Raw genomic sequence first — 14,844 nt, 5'->3', positions numbered from 1 at the left:
AGAATCAGCACGTATTGATAAAGGGCAAACAATCTGATTACGTTGTCGTACATAGATGGGGAGGAACCAGACTGACAACCATTGATATGGTGGGCATGAAGATCGGGAAGTGAGCAGAGCAGAATTTCCTATCAATGAAGGTTTTTCCCATGTGGTTGTGGATCTTATGCTTTCCGCACAATCGCCGAACAAGGCCCCATAAACCAGGCACATGATTTTAAAAGAAATCCTGGCCTGGATCGGGAGCCAATGTAGGCTCTTCCTGCTGATATAGCTGAGGAGAGCCTGGGGACCTCAAGGACAAACCTCGCTGCCGCATTTTGAGCGGTCTGCAGGCGCTGTATCAGGCCTTTATTAATGCCCGCATAGAGCGCGTTGCAATAGTCTAGCCGGGAGGCGACTAAAGCAACCACGATCTGTTTGCGGGCTTGCAGGGAAAGATAGTGGGAGATTTTCCTTAGAATCCTGATAACCCCCCAGCAGGTAGAGACCGTTCTATTAACCTGCTGGGCCCTATTGAATGCTTTTTCTGCATCAAAGGTAACCGCTACGGTTTCAGAGGGGGCCAATTTAGCCTTTTCAATAATATGGAAACCGAGCTTTTCATCATTGGATAGTCTATGTTTCATGAAGCCCACTTGTGAATTCCGAATTAGTCGAGGAAGAAGAGGTTCCAGTCTCATACAGAGAATCTTGGTGTAAATCTTTGCAGCCAGATTAATTAGAGAGATTGGTCTGTAATTTTTGACTTGTGTCGGGTCTATCCCATCTTCGGGAATTACAACATTACAACGATAGAGGCTTCACTGGTGGTGCCAGATATGGTGCAGAGTTGGCAAAGTAATGAAAAAGGGACAAGAGAGTTGGTTTAAATATATAAGCAAAAGTTTTTCAAAAATTGGCCGTAAAGCCATCTGGGACATGCATGCAGTGTAACTCGGGTTACACACTCCAGTGTAACTCAGGCTATCAGCCATATTGTGATTACCAGGGGCGTTTGGAATGAAGCCCTTAGTGCCTACATATCCTTACTTTCCTCTTACTAGTTATATGAACACAAGGTAGGCCTTGTATTTGTCGTCTTCTACCTTACAAGGTGTGGCACACATTTAGAATTACTAAGGAAGAGAATGCTAAATTGAGATGCAGTGAGGGTACATATTTTGATTTGGTTTCACGTAGACGTCACGTCTCCATAGGTTTTCATGAACCACCTTTTACCTTTGTCATTCTGCTAGAGAACATTCATAGACAGTGGCCTCATAAGCTAGTATCTCTCCAGGTTTACAAGTTCTGCTTCAGTAAAGGCCTGCCTTCTCTTCAAGTCAACATAGTTGCATGGATGTACATCTTCTGAAGTATGATGGATGGAATGTACATGCTTTCTTTCATTAAAAGAAAACAGCATGTTTTTGAGTTTTTCAGTAATGTACAAGAGAAAAAACTTTAGCTACCCATTGCAATTTCCGTAATCATATTAAAAGTCTAACATCGCATTCAGTAGTCTTATAATATACAAGAATAATGCTAGCACACTGATACTAATAAAGGAGACACCATATTCAAAACATTCATGCTGATATAGCAGTATTTATTAAGGTGCAGCGTAGGTGGTGTCTCAGTTTGCCTGAAGTGTCAAATAAGAGTTGAGGGGACTCCAAATGTCAAGAAGGCAGCTTTAATTTAGTAGTGATTGGGCCACATGCAGAAGAAAGAACGAAAGAAAGAACAAAAGAAAGAAAGAAAGAAAGAAAGAAAGAAAGAAAGAAAGAAAGAAAGAAAGAAAGGACTTTGACTAGTCTTAGATGGTAGTGGAAACTCCTCCAAGAGTCTACACAGCAGAATCCATTAGAAGGAAATTTCTCCTGATTCACCCCACATTTAACAATTCCTTTATAAAATTGAGGGATTTTATGTTAAAGTTATTGTAACCTCCCTATTCTGCGCATCTCTCACTCCAGTCACCAAACCAAACTTGACATATCTCTTCTGAATTCACAGTTTGACCCCCTCAGTGGAAACCTTGTGCAGCCCCACTGTTTCCTACCCTCCGAGTCTTGCCAAACGATGGTCCTTGTGCCTGGAAACATCCGATAATCTGCATGCATTAAGAATTTAGCTCAAATGTTTGGACTGTATAGTTTGAAAAACCTTTAGTGTGAAAGGTTTAGTGAGAAACTTTTCGTTACAAATTATTAACTATGGTTTTGTATTTAATTAAGAGCGTTAATTTTGAAGAGGTTTGTAGTAAAGATGTGAAAACTGCTCTTTTCACAGCCTAGAACGGGCCATGACTTTGACCTTTATACATTACCCACTTTGCTGTTATGTCAGCAAGGCAGGCTCACTGATCTAATTAGACAATTGTTGCACTGGATTTAAGTCGTAATAATAGTAAGATGTGGTAATTGTCAAAGTTTGAACTTCAACAAGTTTTCACTCTAAATTTCCTCACTGTTTTAATTCAAGTTTCGAACTTAATGTTCTTGTAACTAAATGTTTCGACCTTGTCCTCTCTGTTTTTTTTTTAATTCAAGTTTCGAACGTAATGTTCTTGTAACTAAATGTTTCAAACTTTATCCTCATAACAAAGAAAGTTCACATGCGATTTGGAGCACTCGCTGAGCTCCAGCACTGATACTCAGAAATAGTTCTGCTAGTGTGTCTAAAGTGTGCCAAAGAGCAAACATTTCTTTTGCAGAGAGACTCGTGGAGCCATGCACAGGCCCTCGGCGCAGAAGGAACATTTACTAAAGTACTGTGAGTAGGCCCGGACTGGCCGTAGCCGGCACCGGTCAATCCCCCGGTGCGCCGCACGGGTGGGGGCCGGTTTTGGGCCCCTGGGGGCCGATTTTGTTACAGGGCAGTTTTTGCAGCCTAAAACAGCCCTGTAACAAAATAGGCCGAAAACCGGCCCTGGCAGAGAGCTCGGCGGCACCCCCAACCCCTAGGGAGGTGGGTGGGTGGGGGTGCTGGGTTGGTTGTTGGCCGAGCACTTTGCCTGGGCGGGTTTTGGTGCCCAGTCTAGCCCTGACTGTGAGCCTCGCAGTGCTCTGCCCAGTGCTCCTCACACATAACCAGTACCTGGCACCACAGTTGGCAGAGTTCAGGTGGTGGGTTCAAGGCTGTTAAAATCCTAATATGCCCTTGAGGCTTCTGATCAGGAGGCCAGCAACCTAGCCCTTGGAGTCACTATGGGGTTCTGGGTTCAGAGTTACAGGTCCAGCCCTTCTCACCCAGCAGGAGGGAAGCAGGAAGCAGGTCAGCACAGCAGGGCAGGAGTCCTTCAGAGCAGCAGTCCAGCAGTGTGGCACTCCGTTCAGCAGCACAGCAGTCCTTCTTCCTGGCACAGTATCCACAGGACGGCAGGAGTGAAGGGGCATCAAAACACTTTCACCCCATTCGACCCTTTCATGTCACCCACCACCAAGAGTATTGTTCAAAATAATATTGGACTCTACTACCTGGATATAGGAGCTGCCTCTCCTTGGCATGCTGAGCATTTATGGACAAATAATTGTGCATGCGGTGGCAGTGTGTTGACAGCTATTTACTACGGGTATTAGAAATACTTTCTTGGAACTCACCATGTAGGAGAAGTTAACAGAAGAAGGGAGCGATGTAGGAAACAAATCACAGAGCAGAGCCAGTGCCAGGAGGCAGCTGGCCTTCCAACACATCAGTCAGTTTGAATACTTGCGTCATTTTGTCTTACTTTGAACTGGAAGCATTCTTCGTTTTCACACCTGTTATCAGCTGGAACCAGTGGTCCCTGCAGAGGCGGCTACTCCATTAGGGTGGAGGAGCATCGCCTCATTGCTTTCTCGCAGTGCGAGAAGCAGAAACATAAAATGGTATTTTAAATACCATTTTATGTTTCTGCTTCTCCCACTGCGAGAAAGCAGAAGGGTATGCCTGGTTGGGGGCGGGTCGGGGAGGAGTGGCTTGCCCAATGTTACGGGCCCTGACTGTTTGGTTGGCCATCTGGGGCTGACCAAACCAGTCATGCACACACTAAAATTTCTCTATGTAGGCTGCTTGCAGCCTACATAGCGAATATGGCCTCCCCATAGGTGCCCGGCTGGTCGCTGTCCTCACAAATCACAACGCTGCCACTGCAGTGTTGTGATTGGCTTAGGGGAGAGGAAGGAGGCTGCTTTCTTCCTGTTCCTGCCAGAGGCAGGAAAGCATCAGGAAAACGTGGGACCCGGCCAGGAGTGCAGACGGCGTGGGACCCGGTAAGGTATGTTTTTATTTTTATATCTAAATCCCCCCTGCACCGCGCGACAGCTGGGTCCCTGACACACAAACTCCTAAGGGGGGGCTGATTTTCACCCAGAAGAAGCACTTTCTGGTCTTTGTTGTGGTTAATTAACCCTACACCCCTCGTCCTCACCCAACTCGTTACTTTTGAGGTCATCTTTACCTCTCAAACAGAAGAAAGAACAGGCAGTGAAGGTACAAACACCACCATGAAAGAGAGTGCTATAAATCATAGCCTATCCATGTCACTACCCGTCTTTTAGGTCAGGCCTGGGCAGCGCATGCGCTGCTCTGCAAGGCATGCTGTATTGGAGTATGAACTTGAAGCCCTGCCCACTTCCTGCCCATATTTCTCATTGGCTTGTGTCATTGTCCTTCCTATATACTGGCTTCTGATTCATTAATAGGCTTGTTAGTCCCTTGTTAGTTCCACCTTCTCTTCATTTGTAACCTCCCAAGAGGATTGGCCCTTTTAGGTCTGTTGCTAGATGGTACGTCTTATTTAGTCTGTAATCACTATTTTCTTTAATGTGTTTCTGCTACTGCAGGCACGACATGCTTTCCTGCAACATTCAGCATGCCATGCATGTTTTCACTTTCCAAGCATCCCGGGACAATGGTGGCCGCTTCTTTGAAGTGAAATAGGCCTCGCATATACAAGAGTTAGAGCTATCGGCATTGATAATGACAATTACATTTACTTATGTGTTAATTATCAAAACAGATAAATTACAAGGCATTGTCATTTACAATGCCAATAGCTTAAACTCTTGCAAATGTGAGACATATTGCATTGCAAATGCTTGTTCTCTTGTCTTATGACTGAGATGAGGACAGGAAGCTGGCCCATTCCAGGCTCTGTCTCCATTATCGTGCCCAGGATCTGCTCTGTGCTAGGCACAGCTAGGAGAAGGCTGCGCATTGCCTGAAGCGACCAATTGGAGGGGAGCCAGTGATTCCCCCTTATTCGATTTGAGGTTCTGACCAGACTCGGATTGGCAAGGCGGGCAATTGGACACGGGCTGATGTGCCTGTTGCCGAAGCCAATTGGTGGGACTTTTTTTGATGGACTAAGCAGTCCAATCAGCCAGGGCCATCCCTGTCTCCACTGCAAGAGCACAACGTAAAAGGCTTTCATTACAGCCTTTGAATACATATACTGAGGGTTGTATGTGATTTCATAGAAAAACAATTTCACACTATATAAAATGACAATTAACGATTCTGAAATGTGTGCTACATTGTCGAGGAGTGCCCGGACCTTATTGTGATCCCAATCCAACACTGGTTCTGACTGGGGCTTTTTGTCCACTATGTAAAGAAATTAAGGTAAGGAATGGAGCAGACAATGTTGGCAGATGGACAACCATTTGCAGGTGGCAAGCGAGTGTGGCATCTCATCTCCTTTCATTACTACGGAGAACGTTAACTATGATATAAACTTTAACGTGCATGCGTCGGGAGACAGGAGGATGACTCCTGTGCTTGTGCAAGCTTACAGATTCTTCTTTCTTGGCCAACATGTGTATTTAATGATATAACTAGACAGCGTTGGTCAGGTAGGTGTTTATTTGTGTTCCTTCCATTAATTGTGCTCTAAGGTGCACAGTCAGGGGGAAATATACTAAAAAGATAAATCATTTGGAAAATACATCTTCTTCTTCTTATTCTTCCATTGACACTTAGCCTTTACCTAAAAAGAGACATAGGAGGTAGATGGACTATTCTGAGGTGAGAACCATCAAGAGAACAGTGTCCTCTATGAATACACCTGTTCAGCTTGCCAGCTCCATGGATCCGAAAGAAGATATATCTTCTTCAGAAGAAGGTAAGGATCAGATGGGGCTATGCTCATACATTGTCGCTCACTGGTCTTGATTTATACCCTGCCGCTGTTTACTTTATAATTACGCCTCACTGATTATCACCTTTCTCTTCTTTTCCCTTCTTTTTTTAATTTCTATGATCAGTAGGCACTGCTGTGCTAACTTGCTCAAAATTGCCACTATGTTCTTGAACGGTCATGTACATAAGACTACTTATAGTGTACAATGCTCACCATTCCTTGTTTGAATGTATCCGTGCAACCATTGTAGCGCATGAACGCTAGTATTGTTTATATGTAATTGTACTTTCTATGTTCAGCTTGAATAAAGAATGATTTAAAAAATAAATAAAAAACTAAGATGGAGCATTTGCTCACAGACCAAAGAGCCCGGATCTTCATAGCATCGTCCTTAAGGACAGACATTGGAAAGGTGTTTCTTTCAACAGAGAGAGCAGCAGGACTGAGATCAGTGCTCTACTAATTACTGTCATATCATCAAGCTCCTGCACAGCTATGGTTGAGGGATCTAGGAAGTATGGCCTCTTGTGTGTTTCTGGTACCCTGGGCAAGGTTCACCGAAGACATCTTCTGGTTCACCTCCTGAATTACTATAGTTCAGTTCCATGAACTTCGAGAAACAGATCCCAGTCACCCAACAAATAGACAGGTTGAGTGGTTGGTGAATCCGGAATTCCTATGGAAAGGTTTTCCTCTTCATCCTGCCTCACCTAGAGTGGTAACAGCGGATACAAGTGCAACATGATGGAGTGACTGGTGAGCATGTTGATTTAGAACAAATGGGACTTTGAGGCGAGGCAGAACTATTCAAATTGAAAAGAATTTTCAGCGGTGTATCCAATGCTACTCCAATTCCAACCTGGTCTTGTAATTGTAAGTATAATTGTTATTGTATTTATATAGCGCTTACTATCCCTGACGAGGCATTGAAACGGTTTTCGTCAAGTAACACACTACTTCAGAACCCAAAAAGTATTAGAATCAGCACGTATTGATAAAGGGCAAACAATCTGATTACGTTGTCGTACATAGATGGGGAGGAACCAGACTGACAACCATTGATATGGTGGGCATGAAGATCGGGAAGTGAGCAGAGCAGAATTTCCTATCAATGAAGGTTTTTCCCATGTGGTTGTGGGGCAAATTGACAGAGAACAATCTAAGCCAATTTCTTTTTTAACTTTGCAAGATCTGTCTATAAAGGTCTTCAGGCCTACATGCAGAGGATTCGGGACGTCCTTCCTAGACCTCATTTTTTCACCTGAGAACAATCAACTCCTTGCATTCTTCTCTCAGTTTGTTTCTACCTCCAGGAACGTTTGAAGCCTTTTCCTCTAATTACTTGACTTCTAAAGATTCAGGGGGAAGCCTCTGAGGTGAGAGTCATTGTTCCATTCTGATCTTGCAGACCATGGTTCACTCTACTTTAAACTGAGGCTGTGTCTCCTCCTTGAAGGATTTTACTACCTTCTTTTCCTCTTTGAGCATCAGTGGGTCTTCTTCTTCTGCAGTTGTCCCTATTGATATGGAAGTTGAATGAGTTGGAGTATAAGCCAAAGGGATGCCAGTGCACTCAGAAGTGACTATTCAAAATTCTGGACATCCATTTACTTTCAGAGCCTACACTAAGAATTTGGAAGAATGATCAGCATTGGTGTGCTATGAAATCTTTATTGCCAACTGAATGTAACAGTTTTTCTGTTCTTCAAGTTTTGTATGAAGAGACTAGAAAGAACTTGGTTGTAGCCACTCTCAAAGTTGAAGAGTAAGCAATTATAGTTTTTCTTGCAATTTGGGATTGATTTGGGAATGATAAGCACCTCGGATTCTCATTATTACAAGTAGTTTCAGACCATGTACGTTCTTCTTTACCACAGTCGGATTTGCTGCTAGTTTTTAAGTGTCTTCAGTATTGTCCTTTTGAGCCTTTTAATACCTATGAAAGTGGTTTTTCAAGTAGCAATCACATCTGTGAGAAGAACAGATGAGATTGTGGCATTGTTGTGTAGATTTTCCTTCCTTAGAGTTTTGGAAGAGGGTAACATAACAAGTGTGTTTGTAAAGGGCACATTCACCCAGAAGGGTATCTTGGCACTGAATAACAGATGTTTATTGTTACCCAATTTCATGGTACTCATTTTATCGACCGCAGAAGGATGAAAGGCTGAGTGGACCTGCTAGGATTTGCACCTGTAGCCATGAGGTCAAACACAGGCCCCTACAGTGGAGGCATTAGTCCACTATGCCACCAGACCCGGCTGGAATTATTTTGAAACCGGACCTTTTTTTATCCCTAAGATAGTTTCTATGTTGCACAGAAATCTGGAAAGTATGCATCCAGGATGTTCATGTCTCCTTCTTGGCAGGAAGAACAGCTACTGCACTTTTTGAATGTGAAAAGAGCACTATTTATTTACTTAGATTTATCTAAATCTTTTGGGAAGTCTGAGAATTTATTTCTAACACATAGAGGTTCTGGTCATGAAGGAAGGCTTTAATCACATTGATTAGGTGACGGATTTGCTCAACTATTGCAACAGCTTATTCCTTATCCAATACTGCTCTTCCACAGAATATGGTGGGTGGTTGCAGCCTCTCTAACTAAGGTGTAGGTAGTTTTCCACAAATAGATTTGTTGGGCAGCCATTTGGACTTATTCTCACCCTTTGGATAGACACTATCGAACACAGGGATATCTCACGCTTTTGTTAGACACTATCGAATCTAGGGATTGGCAATTCCTTTTGAATCAGTGTGTTAAATTCTATATTGCTGTTTAATACATTGGATTATTGAATATGGCACTAATTACATATTGCTGGGCATTGATTAGTGTTTTTGTGATCAGTTAACTATGTGGTCCTTATAGAACTGAAGGAAAGTATTGCTTTGGTTTTTCACCAAAAGGAATGAATGGGATGAGGAATATAAGGGTTACTTACTGGTAATCTTCATTATCCTTAGTACTACCTGTTCTTGTCATAGTCATTGCGGCCACCCACCTGCTATGAATACCAGCCTTCATTAGGAAGTGACTGGGGTAGGCTAGGATTTCTAGCACCCTCACAGTAAGACCGTCTTAACAGCATTACCGGCCCCAGGGATAGCAGTGCTCTAGGCCCCGCCTACACAACCACTCACAGGAATAAAAATGTTTAACGGAAAATTGGTGTTAAATTCTGGGCCCTATGCTCGTGGACCCCGGGGCAACTGGCCGGCGTGCCCATGAGTTAAGACAGCACTGGTCGCTGTGTCACTGGATTCAAGCTAGCTTGGCTGAAGAGGAGTGAAACCCTGAAACTGGTCTCAGGATGCTTGTTTACACTCCAGGGAGGACCTGGCCTGGCAGTTCAGGCTGGACTGTTCCCATGAGGAGCTGGGTCAAGACTGATTTGCATATGGCTGGGTCCAAACTGAGGTGGCATGGTGAGCAAAATAATGATGAATTAAACCCAGATCTAGGACTGGGGGCGAGTGGTTGAAAATGTCAGCACTCTGTCCATCATCTTGTGTTTACTATGATCACCATAAGTGGCCAAGGGTACGCTCAGACATGGGTCCCTTGCTCGCTATGCCCTGGATTCAAGCTTGCCTGGCTGATGAGGGGTGAAACCCCAAAACTGGTCCCAAAATGCTGGTTTCCGGTCTAGGGAGGACCTGGCCTGACACTTCGGACTGGACTGTTCCCATGTGGAGCAGGGTCAAGACTGATTGGCATATGGCTGGCTCAAAACTGGTAAGGCATAGTGAGCAAAAGAATGATGAAGTAAGCCCAGATCTGTGACTCGGGTGAGTGGTTGAAATGCTTCAGCACACCGTCCATCATCTTGTTGAGTTTGCTATGTTCTCCCTAAGTGACTGTGGGTATGCCCAGATGTGGGTCCCCTGCTCGCTGTGACGCTGAAGTCACGCTAGCCTGGCTGATGAGGAGTGAAACCCCAAAACCGATCCCAGGATGCTTGTTTCCAGTCCAGGGAGGATGTAGCCTGGCAGTTCGGGCTGGACTGTTCCCAAAAGGAGCAGAGTTCAGGCTGATTTGCATATGGTTGGCTCCCAACTGGGGTGGCAAAGTGAGCAAAAGAATGATGGATTAAACCCAGATCTGTCACTGGGGGGTAAATGGTTGAAAAGTTTCAGCACTCCATCCATCATCTTGTGTATGCTATGTTCACCCTAAGTGGCCATGGGTATGCCCAGGTGTGGGTCCCTTGCTCGCTGTGCCACTGGATTTAAGCTAGCCTGGCTGATGAGGGGTAAAGCCCCAAAACCGGTCCTAGGATGCTTTCTTCCGGTCCAGGGAGGACCTGACCTGGTAGTTCGGGCTGGCTGTTCCCATGTGGAGCAGGGTCAAGACTGATTGGCAAACCGCTGGCTCCAAACTGGGGAGGCATAGTGAGCAAAAGAATGATCGAGTAAGCCCAGATCTGTGACTGGGGGTGAGTGTTGAAAAGTTTCAGCACACCGTCCAACATCTTGTTGTGTTAGCTATGTTCTCCCTAAGTGGCCATGGGTATGCCCAGACGTGGGTCCCCTGCTTGCTGTGACGCTGAATTCAAGCTAGCCTGGCTGATGAGGGATGAAACCCCGAAACCGGTCCAGGATGCTTGTGTCCCGTCCAGGGAGGACATGGCCTGGCAGTTCGGGCTGGACTGTTCCCAGGAGGAGCAATCAATCAATCAATCAATCATGCCATTTGTATAGCGCACTACTCACCCGGGAGGGTCTCAAGGCGCTTGGGGGGAGGGGTATGCTACTGCTCGAACAGCCAGGTCTTGAGTTGTTTCCTGAGGGCGAGATGGTCCTGGGTCAGCCGAAGGTGGATGGGGAGGGAGTTCCAAGTCTTGGCAGCCAGGTAAGAGAAGGATCTTTCTCCGGCGGTGGCTCTTCGGATGCGTGGTACGGCTGCGAGGGCGAGGCTGGTGGACCGTAGCTGGCGGGTGGGCGTGTAGAAGGTCAGGCGGTCGTTGAGGTACTTGGGGCCCAGGTCGTGGAGAGACTTGTGTGCGTGGGTGAGGAGCCGGAACGTGATCCTCTTGTCGACGGGGAGCCAGTGCAGGTTCCTCAGGTGGCTGGAGATGTGGCTGCGTCGGGGGACATCCAGGATGAGTCGGGCGGAGGCGTTCTGGATGCGCTGGAGTCTTTTCTGTAGCTTGGCTGTGGTTCCGGCGTAGAGGGCGTTTCCGTAGTCCAGTTGGCTGGTGACGAGTGCCTGGGTGACAGTCTTCCTGGTCTCGGTCGGGATCCAGCGGAAGATCTTGCGAAGCATACGCAGGGTGTTGAAGCACGATGAGGAGACGGCGTTGACTTGTCTGGTCATCGAGAGGGAGGGGTCCAGGATGAAGCCCAGGTTGCGTGCGTGGTCGGTTGGCTTGGGTGCGGTGCCCAGGGCTGGGGGCCACCAGGAGTCGTCCCAGGCGGAGGGCGAAGATCCCAGGATGAGGACTTCCGTCTTGTCCGAGTTCAGTTTCAGGCGGCTGTCCTTCATCCACTCGGCGACGTCTTTCATCCCTTCGTGTAGGCAGGTTCTGGCGGTGTCGGGGTCTCTTGTGAGGGAGAGGATCAGCTGGGTGTCATCAGCGTAAGAGATGATGTTGAGGTTGTGCTGGCGTGCGATGGCTGCGAGAGGTTTCATGTAGATGTTGAAGAGGGTGGGGCTGAGTGAAGATCCTTGCGGGACGCCGCAGATGACTTCGGTGGCCTCGGAGCGAAACGGGGGGAGGCGGACTCTTTGTGTTCTTCCGGCGAGGAACGAGATGATCCACTCCAGTGCCTTCTCTTGGATACCGATGTTGCTGAGGCGCTGGACTAGGGTGCGGTGGCAGACCGTGTCGAACGCAGCGGAGAGGTCCAGGAGGATGAGGGCCACTGTTTCCCCCTTGTCGAGCAGGGTGGCGGTGGGGGGCGTTGGTTCGACGGTTGGGTGCGTGGGTGGGGCGCCGAAGCTGTTGTGGATGTCGGCGATCTTGCGGTGGAAGAACGAGGCGAGGGAGTCGCAGAGGTCTTTTGACGGAGTGATGTCGTTGGTGCCGGTGCTGGGGTTGGAGAATTCCTTGACAATAGTGAAGAGCTCTTTGCTGTCGTGGGCGTTGTTGTCCAGTCGTTCCTTCAGGGATTTCTTCTTGGTGGTGCGGATGAGCTGGTGGTGCTTGCGGGTAGCGTGTTTGAGGGCGGTCATGTTGTCGGTGGTCCGGTCGAGGAGCCAGGCTTTCTCGAGGGTGCGGCAGGTCTTCTTGGAGTCCTTGAGGTCGTCGGTGAACCAGGATGCCTTCTTGCTTCTGGGTCTGCTGGGAGGGTTCTTTAGTGGCGCGAGGTCGTCGGCGCAGGCGGTCAGCCACTGTGTAAAGTTGCGGGCTGCTTCGTTGGGGTCCGTTGTGTTGGCGGGTGGGCTCTGGCTGAGGGAGGTGGTGAGCTGGTCTGTGGTGATCTTGCGAGAGAGAAAACATGGAGAAGGGTGTTCCCTAAATAAAAGGGCAATCTAATCATACATTCAGCTAACCCACACGACCACAAAGAAAATATATTTATTCAAAGAAAACTTTTTTTTATTTTTGATTTTTTATATATACATTGTTTTCATAGAAAATTGGTTTCATTTAGACAGTAAAATAATGTCTGTAAAGTTTTTGGATCATATACAGAAATACAATATAAAAACTAGGACACGCAAATGTAATTCAAGAAAAGGGCACAAAATCCATTCACTCATACACTCAAACACACCTATTGTACATTATACTTTAAGGGGCCTGTAGATGCGAGGACAGCATCGGTGCGCACAAGCTTTGGGCAACGTTAAGAAATGAAGAGGCAGAGAGCCTGAAAACGACCCGTAGGTCCAAACTAGATGGGGACCACGATGGAGGCAGCGGCCAGGACTCCTTCCCCCTGTGACCGGCGTATCATCTCGTCTTTAATGGACATGACCCGACCCCATCATTGAGGTCACTCGAATATTGATTCTTGGTCCGTCTTAGAATATTTTCACCTACATGGAGAGGCTTTATTAGGCCCTGTTTGGAACCCTGTAAAAGACACTTGGATGGTCTTATGATGCCCTCCGGTAGCCCAGCTCTCTCCTTGAAATGTTGTTTGGACTTTCTACAGGCCCCTTAAAGTATAATGCTCCGTATTTTGACCGTCTATTGAGTACACTCGCTGGAATCTTCTATTGGTAGCAAATCACCTATTAATCCTGTGAATTCTCCCAGTGGTCCCGCCCTTGAGGGCCCCTTGAATACCCACCTTCAGCCCTTGATGCTACTAGGACCGCTTTCCACGTACCTTGTGTCAGACGTCCTTCACTGCGTCTGCTTTGTTTTCCATTCCAAGTGCGCCCTGATGAAGGAAGCCTGTAATGGCACTTGTCCGAAACGCGCGTCGGCGCTTTTGTGTGTGATGATACGTATGTGAATGTTTGTGTATGAATCTGACGGTACAATAGGTGTGTTTGAGTGTATGAGTGAATGGATTTTGTGCCCTTTTCTTGAATTACATTTGCGTGTCCTAGTTTTTATATTGTATTTCTGTATATGATCCAAAAACTTTACAGACATTATTTTACTGTCTAAATGAAACCAATTTTCTATGAAAACAATGTATATATAAAAAATCAAAAATAAAAAAAGTTTTCTTTGAATAAATATATTTTCTTTGTGGTCGTGTGGGTTAGCTGAATGTATGATTAGATTGCCCTTTTATTTAGGGAACACCCTTCTCCATGTTTTCTCTCTAGTATTCTCGCCCTGGCGGGTTGTTTCCCTCTTGTAATTTATTTATAGTTTCAGGGCCCCTCGTTTGTTTTTCGACTGTGGTGATCTTGCTCCAATTCCTGTGAGGTACCTGTTGCGGGTGGTGGTGGGTCGTGGATCTTTTGAAGCTGAAGTGGACGCAGCTGTGGTCGGTCCAGTGGAGTCCGGTGGCGTGGCTGAAGGTGATGTACTTGCTGGAAGAGAAGACGGGATCAAGCGTGTGGCCGGCGTAGTGGGTGGGGGTGTTGACCAGTTGCTTGAGTCCGAGGTTGGCGAGGTTTTCCAGCAGGGCGGTGGTGTTGCGGTCCTTGTTGTTCTCCAGGTGGAAGTTGAGGTCCCCGAGGAGGATGTAGTCAGTGGAGGGGAGGGCGTGCGGGCTGATGAAGTCTGTGATGTCTTCGCTGAATTGTGTGCGTGGTCCCGGGGATCTGTAGACGAGGGTGCCTCTGAGGGTCGTCTTAGGGTCGGTGTGAATCTGGAAGTGGAGATGTTCGGCTGCGGCGAAGGAGTCGTTGGCGTCGGTCGTGATGCGGATGGTGTTCCTGTGGACGATGGCGATGCCACCTCCGGTCTGGTTGATGCGGTCCCTCCTGATGATCTTGTACCCGTCCGGGATGGCGATGGCGATGTCGGGTGCAGAGGAGGCGTTCATCCAGGTTTCCGTGAGGAAGGCGACGTCCGGTGATGTAGCGTCGAGGAGGTTCCAGAGTTTCACGGCGTGTCTGTGGACGGAGCAGGGTTCAGGCAGATTTGCATATGGCTGCGTCTAAACTGGGGTGGTATAGTGAGCAAAAGAAAGATAGATTAAACACAGATCTGTGCCTGGGGTGGGTAAGTGATTGAAAGGTTTCAGCACTACGTCCATCTCCTTGTTGTGTTTGCTATGTTAGTTCTAAGTGGCCATGGGCATGCCCAGATGTGGGTCCCTCGCTGGCTGTGCCACTGGATTCAAGCTATCCTGGCTGATGAGTGGTGAAACCCTGAAAC

Source organism: Lissotriton helveticus, chromosome 7, assembly GCF_964261635.1.
Source record: "Lissotriton helveticus chromosome 7, aLisHel1.1, whole genome shotgun sequence".
Taxonomy (NCBI): Eukaryota; Metazoa; Chordata; class Amphibia; order Caudata; family Salamandridae; genus Lissotriton; species Lissotriton helveticus.
Note: the sequence above shows the minus strand (reverse complement) of the source record.